At 40.2% G+C, this 19527-nt stretch overlaps 2 long non-coding RNA genes across 2 annotated transcripts; one reads left to right on the top strand and one right to left on the bottom strand.

The window, feature by feature from the left end:
* Window positions 1-12095: 12095 nt before the first annotated feature.
* On the bottom strand, window positions 12096-12995 carry LOC120307924. Its single transcript, XR_005556697.1, has 2 exons — window positions 12795-12995; window positions 12096-12182 (listed from the first exon to the last, which is right to left on the bottom strand). It is a non-coding gene; the product is annotated as an uncharacterized LOC120307924 (long non-coding RNA).
* Window positions 12996-13382: 387 nt separating this feature from the next.
* On the top strand, window positions 13383-17745 carry LOC120307923. Its single transcript, XR_005556696.1, has 2 exons — window positions 13383-13661; window positions 17242-17745. It is a non-coding gene; the product is annotated as an uncharacterized LOC120307923 (long non-coding RNA).
* Window positions 17746-19527: the final 1782 nt, after the last annotated feature.

The following is a 19527-nucleotide window of genomic DNA, read 5'->3' as shown; positions in this document are numbered from 1 at the left end:
CAGAGAAACCTTGCGCTCCATCCAGTAGTTTTGGTCCATAGAGTCTAAACAAATGTTCCCTTGTGGTACTGTTGCAGTGTTCAGCTGTAGGAAGCACAACATTCTCTGCAGTGAAGTGGTTAAATTTCTTTATGGGAATCAGATGTCCAGAGAGCAAAGAGTCAAAAATGAAGCAATACCTTAATGTCCCAACTTGGCAAAGTCTTGCTCACTTAAGGTAGGGCTCTCTTCCCATCGATGAATTTTATTAGTTCTTGGATGGATGAACTATATTGGCTTTGGATGGATAAAATGTTTTTGACTCCAAACATTTGCTCTCCTTTTAAAATACATAAATAGCAGCTTCTCCTTTAGCTCCAGTTCATGCAAACAGATTAAGCTATCCTATATATTCTGTTTGGCAGGAATTGGAAATGACAACCCAAAGCTTATTATTGCTTTCAATTTTCATGTCCTTGAATAGGCAATAGACCCCTGGCTTCAACTCTGGCACAAACTTGATATAAGGGACCAGTACAATGGGAATGGTAAGGGTAATCCCATTAACCTAGTTTGGAAGCTGAATGTTCAGTCCCCTGGCATGGTATGTGAATCTGGTTTTTCTCAAAGGTGATTTCAGGAAAGGGTTCAGAATTCCTCCTGCAAATTTAAATTCAGGTTTATCGATCATTTGTCAGGGTATATAGTATGTATATAGTATATATGTGTGTGTGTGTGTGTGTATATATAAATATATACATACACATATATACATATATGTGTGTGTGTGTGTGTGTGTGTGTGTGTGTGTGTGTGTGTGTCTTTTCTTGTCTCTTGTCTCTTTTCTTGTCTTTGTCTTTATCATTATAAAGCATTTTTCCTGTATTGGGAATTTCATGGATCTAAGGAAGTGGCTTGTAATTCATGACACCTTATTAACTAATAATTGTACTAGTTTCTAAAATGCACAAAAATCTTATCCTGCAAATGTAAAACAACAATAGGATCATATTACCATATGTGGTGGGAATGCCCAAAGACTCGTGAGTATTGGAACAGGACACGAAACTGGTTAAGGGATATAATAACACTGGACTTAGAGTTAAAACCTGAACATTTCTTGTTGGGAATAACAACAGAAAAATATGACAAGGGAACAATCTGCTGCTACACATCCTGACTGCAGCTAGGCTTCCTTTTGCGCAAAAATGGAAGAGCAAGGAAATTCCCACAGAGGAAGAGTTAATACATAAAATATTAGCATGTGCGGAAATGGACAGGCTCACAATGATATTAAAAGACAAATGTGGATCAATTTATTATGAAACCTGGGATAAATTTTACCACTGGAGGAATTCGAAGAGGACAGTTGGGATTAAAGATGAATGTTAAGATGGAAATATATGTTATTTTAGAATAAGTATTGTATATAAAACTTAGATGTATATGTAGAGATGAAGAATTGATTGTAAAAAGTGGAATAATCTGATAAGAATGTATATACTGGAATGTCACGTTAAATCCAATGTTTCTTTTTAACTGTATTATAAATAAAATTTGTATATAAAAAAAAATCTTATCCTGCACAGATGCAAAAAAACAAAATAGTACAACTTTAGAAATCATTTGAGAACTATCAGTGATGTATGTATCTTGTGAAATGGTACTTGGATAATCTAGCATATAAGAATGAGCAGAAGTGTACCGTAGAGTATGCATTTTAGCTGATCTTACTGGATGGGCAGAAATCACGGGTGATAGGTAGTCTCTCAAATAACCTGATCCCATGCCATGCAGAGCTTTATAGGTGATAAACAACTCCTAATTACACTCAGAAGCTCACTGGCAACCAGTGCAATGTATCCAGGCATGGCCATTGCCACTTGTGCTGCTGAATTCTGGACCAGCTGTAACTTTTGAAGTCTTGAAAGGCAGCCCCAAGTACAACACAGTGCAGTATTCAAAGTGATGAGAGTACAAGTAACTTTCTGGAGAGTCTCCCAAAGTAAGAATAAGCACAACTGGTGCTCCACATGAAGCTGTGCCAAGGCTCACTTGGTCATAGCTTCTAGTGCCTTTTCAAGCAAAACATGTGAGTCCATGATGGCCTTGAATGGGGAAGTATAGCCCCATCTAAGACTTACAGTAAGATGGAAATCTGAAGACGAGGGGGCAGGGAGGGTATATCCACAAATACTTGGTCTTGATGGGATTGAGCCTGTCTGTTCTTCCCCATTCAGACCACCACAATGTCCAGACACTGGGAAAGGACTCTGAAGACATTATTTAGTTTGACCAGTGTTGAGATATAAAGCTGAGTATCATCTAAATATTATGATACCAGACACCAAACTGATGGATGACCTCTCCCTTCCAGTTAACACTGACTGAAACCAGCTGTTTTGAAAAAAGAGGAAACTCTGTGACATGATGTTCTCCCCCCCCCCAACTCTAAACCCCACAGCTGGTCCAGAAGGATATAATGATAAAGGCTATCAAGAGATCAAGAAGACCAAGGAGCACAAGGATGGATGCACTCCCCTTCTACTCTGCAAAACTGTCATCAGCAAATACAACTAATGCCATCCCTATATAGAATCCCAGCCTGAATTGAGTCTTGGAAGATTCCCCTGGATCTTCCATTACTGCTGGTTTACCACCTTCTCAAAAACCTCCATTAGAAAGTTTATGGACAGGATAATAATTGCTCAAAACCATCAAGTCCCAGGATTACTTCCTTCTAGGCCAGACATGTCAAACTTGTGATGTCACGTGATGCCGTGCAACATATCGGAGCTTTTTTGCCATTGCTGGCAATGGGGCGCGGCTCCAGTATGATGAAACCGGCCCACGGGGCGGCAGTTTGACACCCCTGTTCTAGGCCAAAGAAAACACCATCTTTCTCAAAGGAACTGACACCACTGCGTAATCCCAATTATAAATCTCCTGCTGGGCAGCCTTGAGCACCCAGGAAGGATCTGAATGTAACAGGCAGGCTGCTAAACCCACCTTTTGGAGGCCCCTATCCATTTCATTGGGAATCACAGCTTCAAATTCATCCCAGATAACTCTAAAATACTATGTTTCAGCCATCTCAACTGAATCTGCCTATTCATACATTACATGGATTTGAGTAACTTTGTCTATCAGATAGTTAGAATTTTCTTGACAGTGGTCCTGCAGAGGTTTCTGTCACCTTAAGGCCATTAGATCATCATCAGCAGACGCAACAAGGGCTGAGAAGTATTGAGATTTTCCCATCCTTATTGAAGCAATGTAACCCCAATACTGTATGAGCTGTTACTCGTATTTGATCAGATTCATTCCTCATTTTTCTCTAATGGCATTCCAGGCATTTCATCTCTTGGAGTTCCAAGGTAAATCAAAGTAAATACCAAGATTAGTATAGCATAGTAGGGTGATAATTAGGCAACCAAAGAGTGATTTGTCCCTAGCAATAGCCACCAAGTCATGTATATGAGGTGGGCAGTCTATTAAGTAAATAAATAAATGTATGCCAGTCTAAATATCTGGCTGACTGTGAGACCAACAACAACAATAATAATCCTACAATAACAGTAAAAAGGTAAAACAATGTTTTCTCTGGAGAACCAAACTTGTACTTCTTCATCTAATTTAATATATAAGGTCCATTACTCAGTTTTAATTTTGTACTGTACATTTATTGTATAAATAGGCAACAAGTTAATTAAACTTAATGTCTAAGAAGAGGTGAACATTACCTTTTGTATAGCTGAAGGTGAAACAAGGTTTTGTTTTCCTAACTGTGTACAGTTGCAAGTATATCTGGTTGTCCTCTCTTATCTTCTCTCGCAATACACTGGGAATTGCTTGTGTAACTGTTGATTAATTTGTTTTTGCATACAAAATGCAAAGGATCTAATGGTGGAAAACATCTTGCAACTCTCCCTGGTAGAATTTTCTGCATAAATTAGCAGCATCAAAATTCTCTGTGCTTTAAAAATGATTACAATTGTATGCAGTAGTCCGTTACATTCTGTTCTGACTTCTAGACCAAATTATGCATGTCAAAAAGGAAACTGAACACAGAATTAATGGTCTGCATCTGGACAAATCTCTCGTCTACAGAACTGTTGGCAGTATCAAATCTAGGGAAATAAAAATTGATATTCAAATTTTGCTGGGGATCTACAATAGGTTCACCTGCCTCATTTTATAAGATTGTTTTTTGTTCCTCCTTAATCGTATTGCATTATTTTTAATATTATTTTAATATTTTTAAGCATTGTAAACATTATCCAAGCCAAACCATAGAGGTTTAAGAGCCTCAAAATAATCATCACAGCATTGCTGCCTTCAGGTCCAAAGAGAACATCTACTCCGTAAAAGAAGCTGACCCAATCTTTTAGACCCTCCCCACTCAGACAGCCTAGACCAGTGATGGCAAACCTTTTAGAGAACGAGTGCCCAAACTGCAACCTAAAACCCACTTATGCATCGTCGGGTGCCGGGTGGGTGTGGCCCATTGGGTGGGCATGGCTGCAGTGGTAACAGCAGACTGGGTCAGACTAAAAAGTTCAATCAATCATTTCTAACTTTGCAATATCTTTTTTTTCCCCACGAGAAGTTGAAATTGACTAATGATTGAACCTTTTTTTTTTCTACATGGCAGCGGAGGCCTAAAGCGAAAAGGTTTTATAAAACCCAGCTGAAGGCCTAAGACTGGGGCAACAGTGCGCGTGCCCACAGAGGGGCTCTGAGTGCCGCCTCTGGTACCCGTGCCATAGGTTCGCCACCACTGGCCTAGACAACCTAGGAGAGAACTGCATCTAATGGGCAGACAGCTGAACTGTTTGAAGGACCTGATGCCCCTCCATAAGAATCATGGCCTCAAATTCATCCCAGATAACCCTACAAGATCTTGTCCCAGGGACCTCATTTTGACCTCTCCCCATCAAATACCATCCAAAATGGATGTGAGCAGTATTATCCACCATTAAACTATTCTTTAGAGTGGTCTCGCAGAGGTTCCTGTAGCATATTCTTCCCCAGTAGGGGGAAGAAAGCTGCTGAATGATGATTAGCAGATGCAATAAGGGTGAAGAAAGACTGACATTTCTTCAGCCTTATTGCCATGAGATAATCCTAAATACGAGCTTTTATCCTTGTTTGATCAGATGTTCTCTTCACTTTTCTTATAGTGGCACTCCAGGATTTTAATCTCCCAGAGTTCCTTGATAAGAATCCAGTGTGGGAGAACCCGTGCAAATGAAAGCAGTCAAGAGATCTCTGTCACTGGGAGAGAAATGAAAAGAAGGAATCAGGGACTGTGCTTTTACTGAGGGCCCCCAGGACCCATAGCCAAGTCATGCCCGATCAAAGCAGCAACATCTGACACAGCAACAAGATGCAGAACTTGTAAATCAACAGAGCAGATAGTCCAGCTCATGTTGGAAAACTTTGCCGGTCTTCCTCCACAGAGCTCTGAAAGGAGGCCATCCACTGAGCTCCCTTGAGAACTCAGCCAGCCAGCAAAGGTAAGCGTACTTAAATACATCTATTATTTATTTCTTGAAAACATTGATATAGCTATCCATCTTTTACCAAATTCTGGGCAATTCCCAAGTTATTGTTATTTTAGATTCCAGGCAGAAGGTAGAGCTTTCTACTTTAATAGACTCTGGGGCAAACTGCTAATTTTAAAGATACAGAAATGGTACAGGAGCTAAAGTTGCTGAGCCAAGGCCTAAAATGCCAAATGATAATTGAAACTATCCATGGAAAGCAGCTAAGGACAGACCAATCTTGCTAGTGAATTGAAGCAGCAAATGAAGCCTTTGTTTGATGTTAACACCCAGATACTCCTTGAGGAGGGCTAACTGGTTAAAAGACATGGAATACTGTCTCCTTTCTGGGATTTGAGCTTCTGGCTTCAAATTGATGCTGCAATCATACACACACATTGCAGTGCCGATCATCAGTTGTCCTGCAGTGGGACTAGGGATGGGATCAGTGTCCACTGCTTGTAAACATTTTTTTTTTTGGCATTTAGGGGAGGAAAATGAGAATGTCCTTTGTTCCCAGTTTATAACTGGGTTGTGCAGCTGAAGTTATTCTGTTCCCAAGATTATGGGCACTTGCAAGGATGCAGTTACATACAGTGATATGAACTCTGAATAAACTTTGATCATCAGTTGCAAAGAAGCTATGCAGTGCTTGTTCCAAGAAGGAGGAACAAAAGCGATTTTGAAGGGAAAGGAGTGTGTACCATTCGTGACTACAAAGACCTGAACAGAGTGTAAATTATCTCTGGTTTATCTCAGACCAGCTAGACTACTAGACTGGCTAAAAAAAGGCATGCAGTGTTACAAAATTAGCCTGGAGAATGTTACAACCTAATCAGAATGAAAGACAGACTAAAATAGGATGAGTATTTAACAGCCTTTGATAACAAGTAAAGAGTACACGGTGATGCTTTTCAGCCTGGTATGTACAGGAAATTCAGTTCAAATTTTGCTGAGCTTGCAAAAACATTATCACAGCTTCTAACTAAGGGTTGGTGATTATCCAAGAGCAAGTGGCATTTCAAGAGCTAAAACAGTTTTTTGCTTCTCAACCCCTCCTCTAACCCCCTGACCACTCCCACCCCTTTGATGTAGCAGTAAGTGGGGTTATACTCTAAGCAGAGAAGGAAGCGGGGAGACAGGTTTACTTCTTTCTGCATTTTATTCCAGGGCGCTCCTCCCAGAATAAAGGAATTATGACATTTTAAATAAAGTTTTGCTGGTGGTAAAAACAAATACCTTTCGGCAATGGAGATACCTATTAGAAGAAGCATCCCACCCTATACAAGTCTGTACAGACCATAAACGTTTAAAGAAGTGGCAAACTCTCACACCCTAGCAAATCAGGTGGGCACAATTTTTCTTCTGCTTTGATTTTGACCGACAACAAACTTCCAGATGCTGTCTCATGGTAAGCCAGAATATTAGGTTCATGTCAACCCCTTCCCCATCTCCAGCAACAATGCTACAGCTGTGCAACTTTAAGCCTTGTTGTAAATCACACCAACATGAAAAGTTGGAACAGGAAGACAATGAAAGTGCAACAGCAGCAAGATGCATACCCTAAGGCCTAGATGGATGAAGTCCAGGGAACCCAACAAAATACAGTTTCACCTTTCCTATTGGTGGGAGGGCAGCTGTTGTACAATGGGTGCTTATATGGGCCTCTTCCCCTAAGGGAGGAAGTGCTGCAGCTGTGCCACAACAACAAAACAAAACGAGGGGATATGTAAGACACAACACAGACTTGTAAGAGAATGTTGGTGTCTGAATGTCTGTGCCAAATTAGAGGCTTATGTTTCCTCTTGTCATTTTACCATCAGAGAGCAAACCTACTCCCCAGTAAATTAGCTAGATTATTGCAACCGCTAACCTTCCCAACTCACCAATTCTTGGCCACTGTTTGTCTGGAATTAATCTCTGATCTTCCTTCACTGTGGGATATATTACCAAACAGGTGATAGTGAATTTATTTATCCAACTAGGCCACTTACTCCTTGCAAGGATTTCCCAATGGACCAAGACATGGCTCAACTCTTTTTAAACACTCGCTATACTTGCTTGCAACAGTACTATATATTCCTCTATTGGTATGTCCCCATTCAAGGCAAAGTATGGATTCCACCCTTCTTTGCTCCACAGATTTCCTGGATGAGAGACAATCAGTGCAAAACCTCTAAAAGGAATAATTCAAGGTGGCAAATTTTGGTTATATCAAGACAACAAATATGAATTAGTCCAGACCAGCATCTGAAGGCCAGGGCCTCCCAAAAATCTGCTAACCAGCAATTGAAGTTGGAAGCTATAAACAATATGGAAAACGATGGAGATATGCATATTGCTGTGAAATAGTGTTAAGGCTCTTCTTTTCCTTTTTGTGATGTTCAGGGATATTATGTAAACTTGTGTTAGCTTTTGTGCAACATTATGAGTACCTGAGGAAACTCCAACAACACTGATTTGGTGTAGACCCAGGATACAAACAAAAAAAAAAGCCCATATTTATAGCAAACAGGTTTTATTTATTTTCCCATTCCCATACGATGGATTGAGAATATTATTGGACATCACATTCCAAATCGCTCTTGAATTTCAGACAAATCACATCCAGTGCAATCAATGAAGGCCAATGATGTTATTGAGAAGATCTCCAGTTGAAAGTGAACACTAACGGTTGCATTTGTCAAAGCCACAACAAACCGCACTAATTCCTGATCCTGGCACTGAATTCAGAAGTTGACACTCATACTGTGAGCTGCACCTTTTGGCATACCTTGGTGGCATACCTACAGGGAAAAAAATACTTTGTAGTTGCTGTTGGAAAAAATAAATATAATTTTTCATTTCACCATCATTGTCTTTTGTTAATGATGGAAAGTAAGAGATAGAGTACGCCCTTTCCTCATTTGATCAGGAAGCTGGGCCAGGCATGCAGCACATCCACATTATTCCAAATTCTTGCTTCTTTCATGTGAAAAATGTGTTGGATAGCAAGACTGAGACCGGGGGAGGGTGGTGAGGTCTGAAAGTGACACGCCTGCTCCCCTGAGAGCAATCCTGATCTCCAAAAGAATCAGCAGGATGTCTGGTACTGCATTGGCAATCCCATTATTAAGCATTTTGCTTGCCCTGTAATCCAAGTCTTGTAAAGGAGCTTGAACTTGAAGTAATGAGTAACATTGCATAAACTGTTGATAAAGGATTGTCCCTCATTGTTCTTCTTGAACAATACTTAGGGCAACCCTTGCATTTGTTCCAGGGCCCAGATTAATTTAGTCAGTTCTGTTGTTTGGATACCTGAGACACTAATGCAAATTTTGGTGGGCTGTGGAAGCTACTTATTCCAGGATTCCTTCAGTCCTGAAAGGTGCATCCTGAGCTAAAGAATCCCTGGACATGTTATTGCTAACAATGGCTGACTCCATAACAATCATTGGGTACGGTATTGCCTACATCAGAGGTAAGCAACCTTGGCTCTTTTATGACTGGTGGACCTCAATACCCAGAATTTCTAAACCAGCCATGCTGACTCAGGAATTCTGGGAGTTGAAGTCTACAAGTCATAAAAGAGCCAAGGTTGCCTACCCCTGGCCTAGGTTCAGAGAGAAGCAGAGCTAAAATTCACCTCAGGTCTCTTGGGCCTCATGAGGTGAAGGTTATGGCCCTTGCACAGACAGAGCTAGTACTCAGAAAGCAATGTACCCTGCAACCACTTCCAGGAGAAAATTCAATCATTATAGTGGTGAAAAAAAAAATAAAGTAAATATAATTATGTTGCACACTATACTTACCAGGTCCAAAAAAGAATATTGTTATACATCGGTCTTGACCATCAGAGCAGGTAACTGTGTTAAGACAGCTTCCTCCATTGGGACAATTATAACATACCAGAGCATCCACAGCTGAAAGAGAGGAGGCAAAACAACAACGCGATCTGCAATTTCCATCACCTATCTTTTTGCCAACATATTGCATCAATGGGATTTGGGAGCAAAATTTTCAAAAATCATTTGCATCAAAAATTTTGGAAAGTTCCAGCTCTATGATTCAATTTCAAATTCAAAAAGATTTGAGAATTCAGACCTCTGGGAAAAGTGGCAAATGGAAGACAGCTCTGCTAAATGTAGAACTGCTGACCTTGGCAGAATGAAAAGCTGGTGAGTAAACGGCTCTTTGTAATTCCCTTCCAGAAAAGAAAAAGACCTCAGATTGCCCACAAGAGCTCCAGACAACTGCTCCTTTCAAGAAAACAGTGTTATCTGGCAAGTTTATGGCTCTGGCAGAAGAGACTGCTCAAAGTGATCGAACCCTAGGTTTGCATACTTCCCTTTCAAATCATATTTAAAAATTGTTTCTTAACAGCTTTTCAGTTGTTTTCGAACTTTGAGATCAACAAGTCTAAAACACCACATGTGTCTCCTTCTGTCCCTTGTGAAAGGACTTTTAAATACAAGTTTAAGAATTTTTAAAAATAATTAATAAACAGCAAAAGGATGATTAGAATTTTGATTTAGAAAGCTATACATGGAATAAAGTTCCAGATGGATTCAAAATATGATTTTGGGATTAATTGTAAGAATCTTTCTGAAGGAAAAATGCTTTTGCTTTGGATTTTTTTCTTTTTCTAAATGATAGGTTGAGACTTTGAAACTTGGCCAATAGAGAGAAGTAGAACAAACTAAACATTACAATTAAAGAGAAGAATATTTAAATTTGACTTTCTATTTCAAAATGGAGTAAAATATTTTAACAGTGAGCATATTGAAGGATATTTTGGAACAATGGACCTAGAAGTTAATTTAAAGAGTGATTACCTATATAGATAGACTGTGTGAGATGGGATATGGGAAGATGGGATCATTTGTTGTCTTTTAAGAATATAGAATAACAGAGGTGGAAGGGATCTTGGAGGTCTTCTAGTCCAACCCCTGCTCAGGCAGGAAACCCTATATCATTTCAGACAAATGGCTGTCCAGTCTCTTCTTAAAAACTTCCAATGTTGGAGCATTCACAACTTCTGGAGGCAAGTTGTTCCACTGATTAATTGTTCTGTCAGGAAATTTCTTCTTAGTTCTAGGTTGCTTCTCTCCTTGATTAGTTTCCATCCATTGCTACTTGTCCTACTTTCAGGTGCTTTGGACAATAGCTTGACTCCCTCTTCTTTGTGGCAACCCCTGAGATATTGGAACACTGCTATCATGTCACCCCTCATCCTTCTCTTCATTAAACTGGACATATCCAATTCCAGCAATCGTTCCTTATATGTTTTAGCCTCCAGTCCCCTAATCATCTTTGTTGCTCTTCTCTGCACTCTTTCTAGAGTCCCAATATAATTTTTTACACTGTAGTGACCAAAACTGGATGCAGTATTCCAAATGTGGCCTTACCAAGACGTTGTAAAGTGGTATTAACACTTCTCTTGTACTTGATTCTATCCCTCTGTTAATGCAATCGAGAACTATATTGACTTTTTTGGCAGCTGCCAAAATGTGGTAAGTTAAAATTGTTTATACTTGTTGAGACGAGGGAAGTCATTTCTTTATATATTTTTTCTTTTTGCTTACTACATTCTTATTTTTTCTTTTTTCCATTTTTTCCTGTACTTTCTTCTTCTATTTATTCTTTCATTTTTTAGTTTATATAAGTTTTTTAATCATTGAAAGTATACATTTTAATAAAATTACTGTTAGAGAATTCAGATACGAAGCTTTCTCTTTAGGAATTTAACAATTAAGAAACATTTACATTTTCTTCTGTTACACATTTTTTTGAATATGTTTCATGTCGCTTATTTACAGAGGGACCCAGGGAGGCAGTTTATACATATACATAAGTGTATGTGCCAAATATGTTGATGAGGAGAAGGGGAAAAAAAAAACCCCTGGTTAGAATCAGAATTGTACATTCACAACTTTCCTTCCTAGCAAATAAAAAAATTGTTCTTCTTATTTCTGATATGGTATAAAAAATAGAGGGATTCTAGACAGAGGATCCATGTCAGATGCAAACATGGAGCCAATAAATAGCCTATCACACAGTTTATCATGAGAAGTAGTGGACAAAAACATTATAAACAAAGGTGAGAAAACTGTCATATTTAAATAATAGGTTTAGAACTCTTTAGCATTCCTTGATCATGAAAGTTTAAAATGTCAAATCCCCTATCCTTTTAGGCAAGGCAGGAAAAAGATTCATCTTTTGCTTTGCTCTGTTGAGTGCAACCCTTTAACAACCCTTCTCGCAACTGCAGTGAAGCACCTGAATCGCACCCCGAGGAAAAGGAGGAGAGAGCGCAGGAACATTGGTAGGAAGGGAGGCCTAGGAGTGGGCGGACTTGGCCAATTCTGGCCATGGTGCCCCAAGTGCCTCCAAAGCCCCCTTTGATCTCAGGCATGCTTGTGCTGCCTTCTGGATGTAGGACCTCCAATCTAGGATCTCTCAGTTTTAAGAGGGAGGGACTGGGTCTGTGAGAGAAGAGCGGTCAGTGTTGAGTGATCATGACTGATAAATTACCTTGCGACCAAAGCACTACAGCAAGAACGCACAGGATTATTTTTCTCATTGTTTTTCTGGAAACGGAGGGCTTGCAGTCAAGAGTTGGAAATCAGGGTCACTTGCTGTTCACAGTATCTTTTCTTTCGATTTTCACAAAGGGCTCTGTGTAGAATGAATCTAGAGATTACATCTAAGTACATAACCTTATTTAATATTTGAGCTATTTGATATGTTAAGAACAATTAAAATTTATATTCTAACAAAACCAATTATCTTACCTGTTCTTTACATTCTTTGTGCCACTATGTTTTAGGAATTATCTTATATTTATAACGGGAAATGCTTCTCATAAAAAGATCCTGTTTTTCATGTATCAAAGGTAGGAAAGGGTAAGCCTCCAGAAGTTACTGACCACATCTCTGTATAGCGTTATCAGCCTAGCCAATGTTAATAGATGCTGGAATGTGTGGTTCACTATCATCTGGAAACACTGCAGCTGCCCTCCCTAATTCTTGCTATAGTATTTTTTTCTAATATATTCGGGCTGAGGAAAAGGAAATAATTCAAAATAATAAAAATAACAATCATAATCATAATATTTATAACTCCCCAATAACATTAAAACATTGTTTTCTCAGGTGTACTAAGCTTGTATTTCTTCCTTTAATTTAGAACATAAGATCCATACTCCGTAAATAAATTTCTCCTATATATTTATTATATAAATAGACATGTAATGAATTAAATCTATGTCTGCGAAAAGCTGAATCTTACCTTTGATACAGGTGAAAATGAAACCAAGCTGTGATTTGCTAACCTTGTGTACTGCTGCAAATATATATAGTTGTGCTTTCTTATTTCCTCCCTTTTTTGGGAGGGGGATTGCATTAATTATTCTGCAATCATTCTGGTGTAAGAGTGGTAATAGAAAGGCAAACCCATTTCTTAGATAATGGGTAAATAACTTTGTATGGGTCACAATGCAAAATTATGGAGTTAGAAAGCACCTGCATGCTGTAGCCAAGTAATTTTGTTTATTTATGGAGCTCGGCTGATAAGATGTCAAAGCAGTTTCTTACTGCTGATTCTTTGCCTGTTCCTGATTGCCTCAAATGAAAATATTTCCTCCACCCTCCACTCTAAAGTATTCTAAATATTTGATCTCCTGTTAAATACATACCCTATGGCCACTTTCTCTTTAGATTGAATTGGTGTAAACACATAAAACTGTGCTTTATTTAACTGGAACTTATTCAATAAGGGGCAACTGGTGGCTTGTACAAGACACTTTGTCATAGTTAAACAAAGACTAGCAGTGAACTGGTACAAGAAACACAGCTTGTCTTCCAGTTTTGCGCCCGTAGCATATGGTCATGGGAGAGCGAAGCTCCTCTCCACACAGCTGCTTTCATCCTTCCAGGGGGACCATAGATGGGTCCGAAGTCAGCCCAAAGAGGTGACCGTGAAGGAGGGGCACTCCATTGATCATGAAGCGACAGTAGTCACTTCATTTGATCTGGGGGAAGCCCTCCAACCCGACAGGAGAAAGGCTAGTGTGAGATCAGTGTCTAGCCCAAGCTATTTGCAGCCGAAGTCCAAGAGCACAAACCCAAACATCAATGAACAGCGTGCTTAGAATTGGTGAGAGTATTGATCTTCTTTCTTCTATCTACTAACTGAATCCTTGAGAAAGATCTCCAAAGCCAGAAAACCTCCAGAAGGGAAGGGAGGGGGCTATATCCCCATTTCCTTATAGATGAAAGTGGCAAATTAATATTAAGGAGGAAAGAGATATACTAAAATTCAATTTAAAATACTACAGTCTGGATAAAGTTAGGAACTAAAGAACTGTCAAGATTATACCCTAAAGTGTTTTGATGGAATTATAAAAAATACATAACAAAAAATAATTTTTGACTGAAAAAAAAAACTGAAAAAAGAAATAACAGCTGACACCTAGTGGAGAATCAGAGCATAGAACACCAACAATAAGAAACTGGCAGAATGCTCAGAGATAAAGAATAATCTGTTCCTTTGAATTGCAAATAATCTTGAAGACAGCTGGGAACAAAGGAAGAGCCAACTATAAGATTAAAAAGTGTCTGACAGAAAAAAAAACACCTGGACTGTTGTTTAAATTTAAGAACTGTTTATGGAAAAACTCTTAGCTCTTGGCTAATCTTTTAAAGGAGAATCTACAGGAAGTATTTAAAGTGGCTTAACATACTGAACTGTAATTTTGAACTGACTGATAATTGACCCTTGAATTAAAACATTGATGAAAGATTATTTGAAGGGGGGAGACAACATAGATATCATATACGTATCAAAAAATGACAGGATGCCACATTCAATATTTTCTCCTGAAGGATTTAGCCTGGAAAATCGAAGACTTCCAGAAGTAATATTTCAAGGCAAGACAAATACTTTCCAGGAGGAAATAAATGCAATGTTAGGACAAATACAAATGACAATAGAGTCAAACCACAAGGAAATTCGAAACAACTTTATTGATTTAAATAAGCATATTTCTAATTTAAATCTACAATTAAAAAACATCCAGGAAATAATGATGAATGAACAAATCAGATAACAGACCACTTCCGGTGGATCTGCGCGCGCGATGGCAGCTACTTTGTAGCCGTCCTCCTGGGTAAGTGTTTGAATCGCTATGAACAGTGGACATCAGCTGTTCAGCGGTTCAAAATCCCCCTCCCAGGCAAAGGGAGGGGGAAGAGGATTGTCTGAATAGTGGTAGAGCCTCTTATGCACCCCCAAGGCTTTTTTGGGGGGCTGAAAAGAGTGCTCCCATGGAGTTCAGACTGTCTCCGCTTCCCAGCTGCTTTTGTCTCTAGGGACAAAATAAGCCGCTGCAACCACCTCCGTGATTAAAGTGATCTGATGAGTTTTTCTTAGAAGCTTACAGAGCTGAGTAGAGGATTTTGCTTTTGCTTTCTCTGATTTTATTTGGATTTTAAGTTTAAAGATTTACATTTACTTTTATATTCCCTTTTTTATTTTTTTTTCTTTGTTGAAAGGGAAAGTAAAATGGCGATCGGCAGGCTCTTCGGTGTTTTTTTTCCCTTTTTTTAATGACTGGAACAGAATGTGGATTTGTTTATTTATAATGATTTTTTGATGTTGGGTTTGGATTTTAGGAGGATTATTATTTCTGTTTGACTTTTTTGTTTTGTTTTTTGTACTTTAAAAAAAATGGAACGGATTTTTTCTATTTAATTATTTTTTTCCCTTTCCCTTTTCTTTTTTTTAACTTTTCTCTTTTTATTATAATGATTTCCTTTTGAAGGATTTTTTGATTTTTTGGAGTTAATCTCTCTTTTTCTTTTGCTCAACTTTTTTTCTTTTTGGGATAATCTTTAAGAAGGAGTAAAGATTTTTTTAAGATGGCTCCAAAGCGTTCAGTAATTCCTACAGCTCCTAAGGTGGTTTCTTCTTCGGTGTTATCATCAGCGCAACAACCTAAATCAATAGCTTCACCCTCTTCTTTGGCACAGTCAATAATGGTGAAGGATTTGCAAGACATGATGGGAAATGTTATATCTCAAATTAGGGGAGAAATGAAAGAGATTTTAGAGAAAATAATAAGATTTTGAGGCAAGAGATAGTTTTGGCTTTAAAAGGAGTTGCCTCTGTTCTTGAAAAGCTGAACTTTCGCGTAGAAGAGGTAGAGAAAAAGTGGAATTGATGGAGGGAAAATTTGAAAGTATGGAAAAAGAGATGGAAAATTTTCAAAATGAGATTCTTATGCTTCAATATAGACAAATGGAATATGCTTTAAGAATTAGAGGCTTGAGAGAGTCTGTGCAAGGAGATCTGAGAGAGATGGTTGCAAATGACTTTGCTGTGATTTTGAATAGAGAAAAAGAGGAAATATTTAGTGAAATTGAAAAAATATTTAGAGTTAACTCTGTGGTGGCAGAGCAAAAGAATTTGCCAAGAGATGTGGTAATTTATTTTGGGAAAAGATCCCTGCGCAATGAAATTATACAAGCCTTTTATAAGAAGAGGTTTCAAATTGCTTCACAAGATGTTATAATCTTAAAGGAGATCCCATCTAAAATTTTAAGAAGAAGAAAGGAGTTTGCTTTTTTAGCAGATGAACTTAAAAAGAGGCAAATCTTGTTCAGATGGGATGTTCCGATTGGAATGGTGGTGAGTTACCTGGGGATACGTTACAGACTTAATACTGTTTCTAAGGCAAAAGACTTTTACACCTCGGTCCTGGGGGTATGCTCATCGCCATCTATTATGTTTAAAGTTTTGGAAGAGAAGAAGGTAGAATTGCAGTCCGAAGAGCCTATACTTATGAAAATTGGGAAATCTCAGTTCAAGGGGCCTCAACAAGTTGAGATGGAGGAGCAGAGGATAACCTGTACAACATATAACTGTAAAGAAAAGGAGCAACAGAAGAAGGAGGTCAAGGAAGCCTCACAAGTATTGGTTTCTGAATCTGCGGGAGAAGTAAGATTTATAAACTTTTTGGAGCAACTTTAAGGGTAGAATTGCAGTCTGAAGAGCCTATATTAATGAAAAATGGGAAATCTCAGTTCGAGGGGCCTCAACAAGTTGAGATGAAGGAGCAGAGGACAACCTGTGCAACATATAAACATAAAGAAAAGGAGCAACAGAAGAAGGAGGTTAAGGAACCTTCACAAGTATTGGTTCCTGAGTCTGTGGGAGAAGCAAGATTTATAAACTTTTTGGAGCAACCTTTAAGGCCAGATTTCAAAGCAATTCTTTCGAGGTTTATGGATAAGAGAGACTGATAAGGAATGTGTTTATTGTGGATGGAATTGGTTATTGGTAAAGATTTAAATATGTATAAGGGAATTTTAATGTTTTAAGTAATGTTTAAATTTGTGTTTTGGAGGGAGTTTATAAAGAATGATGGATAATAATATAAGTATGATATTAGAAAATGTTTAGAGTATATTATAATGTGTTTAATGATTGTAATTATAAAAAAAATTGGTTTTTTTATTATTATTATTTTTAAGAGAAGATAACTTGTTTAACTTAATGTATTTAGATTTGCTTAGGATTTATATGTGTTTTAAGTTTTTTTTTGATAGGAGAGAAGATTATGGAGATTGAATGAAAATTTTAGATAAGTTTAAGTTTAGTAATTCAAGGAGTATTCAAAAGAGTATTTATTCTTAATGGTATAACGAATATTTATATGTTTATTTTTGTGTCTTAGGATAAAGAAAGAGGGAGAGATTAGTTTTTATATTGTATGTGTCAAACCCAGCGTAATACCTACCCGGCTGTATTACAATATCCAGCGTTGCTTGAGCGGACGGTCGAATCAGGCGTTTCCAAGCAGCCCCGATGGAATGGCAAGCTACACCATCGGCGTCCGTCCTGCGCGTCGTCAGCAGATGGATCACGTGATCGCCTCATGTGGAGAGCAGTGCATGGTGTAGGAGTGACTATCCTGATCGAGAACAATGGGACGCTGTTTTGAAAGAGACGCTGGGTCTGACAGGGTTTGGTTTTCGCGAGAGAAGAGGGACTGGTGGGTGGAGTTTTATCACAGGGCGAGGTGAACGGGCGTAGCATGGGCAGGGTTTCCTTATAAGGGTTAATTAGGGTGTGTGTGGTGGGCGTGGCGCGGCGCGGTATTTAGAGTACTGGGATGGAGTCCTTCCCAGGGCAAACTTTGTTTCCTACACTGTGCATTAAACTTTGTTGGATCCTGTAACGTTCCTGGCGTGTTGATTTTTCCGCTTCAGCTAGGACGTTCCTTACAATAAGTTTGCCCTCCAAAAAAAATCCTTCTCGAAGCCAGCTGTCTGGGGCGTTATGGCAGAAGGAACACAAGGGGCGGACCCGGTAGACGCTGAGGAGGCAACGGAGCCCAACGAACAGCTGGAGAGTCCGGGCGTCAGCGACGCGGCGGTTACGCAGCCGGTGGTCCGACCGAAGGAGAGGGTTCGCATTCCCATGGCAGTGGAACCGGGGTCCAGGCTGCAACGTTCGGTGGGTGCTGAGGGCGAGTGGTGGCTCAGTTCGGCGTTGGAGTTTCCAGAGGACAGCAGGGGGCGGAGGTTGGCGCCGAGGTTCACGGGGTGGAGAGAACGCCGGGTGACCGGAGACCAGGAAGAGGAATGGAGCTGTTCTACGGCTCCAGGACAGTATACATTAGATGTCCTTAGAGAGCAGTTCGGGGAACGTCTTCATCCCGCCACGATTCATAGTCCCGCTAAGGGCAGCCTGTCCTATTCCTCTCGTTTCCACTTGTCGAGTCCGGAGATTAAAATGAAACCAGGTGACCGCTTTACGCTTCAGGACCCGGGGACGGGGCAGGCTGAGACAGAGTGTCCCCGTTATGGGCTGGGTGCGCGGCTGATGGGAGTTCAGCCAACAGGTCCTGATAGGCACGGGGCAGGCCCCATGGGAGCAGGATCCCGCCCTATATTACAACCGGAAGCTGCCCCATACGGAGGCCAGATGCCAGCCCCATGGCCCCAGAACATGATATGGAACCCCCCCCAATTACACTCACATTCGATGGTGAACCAGATCGCTTGGCAGTGTTCCTTAGCCATGTGCTCAATCATCTGGACCGCTATACCACCCTATACTCCTCCAATTGGGCGATGGTGGTGGCGGTGACGGCATGTTTGCAGGGAGAGGCCGCTGCTTGGGCCGCTGACCTATATAGCGACCAAGCTAGAGAAATAACTGATGTAGGTCTCTTCCTCGAGGCATTAAGGGCGAGGTTCGAGGACCCAACCCGTCTACAAAGGCCTGAGGCCCAGTTGGCGGGCTTACGGCAAAGGGGTAGGCCAGTGCAGGTCTATATCCGTGAGTTCCAAAAGGTGGCTGGGAGACTGAGATCGTGGCCAGATCGTTTGTTGATCCATCATTTCCAGGCCGGTTTGGATACGGACATACGTCGAGCCTGTGTAGTCAGAGGGGTCGTAGGGTGCCTGGTTGATTGGTTCAAAGCCGCTATGGAGTTGGAGTTTGGATTGAGGGATCGTCCCGGCGTACGTGAAGACAAACCGCAAGACCAGTCCGGGGGCAGCACTAATCAGACCATACCAGGTACCGCACGTCCGAAGCCCGTTTTCAGATGCTTTCGCTGTAACTGACCGGGCCACCGGGCTGCGGAGTGTGGGGTAGCCGACATAACCGGGCTGACTGGCACACCAACGGCAATCGGTAGGCCAGGTGCTACGCCAAAGAAAACTGCGGAAAAGTCAAGAGTTGCTTACCAGAAGAGTCAGACGCCGATCCAGCAAACCCCTGGCGATGCACCCCCGGCACTCCACGAATACAAGGAGGAAGGTTCGTGGAAGATCCGATGGTGAGTGAACCTATAGTTCCTTTTAATATCCCGGTAACATTAACAAGCCCGATTACCGGGGAGTCGACGCCCTACCAGGCGCTGATTGATACCAGTTGTACCAGATGTCTTATTAGCAAGGGGGTGGTGCGGCAGATGCGTATCAGGGTGACTCGACTGAAAACTCCAATT

This window comes from Crotalus tigris, unplaced genomic scaffold, assembly GCF_016545835.1.
Source record: "Crotalus tigris isolate CLP2741 ecotype Arizona unplaced genomic scaffold, ASM1654583v1 scf7180000017834.3080900, whole genome shotgun sequence".
NCBI lineage: Eukaryota > Metazoa > Chordata > Lepidosauria > Squamata > Viperidae > Crotalus > Crotalus tigris.
The sequence above is the reverse complement of the archived record's forward strand: the minus strand, read 5'-3'. Positions and strand labels throughout refer to the sequence as shown.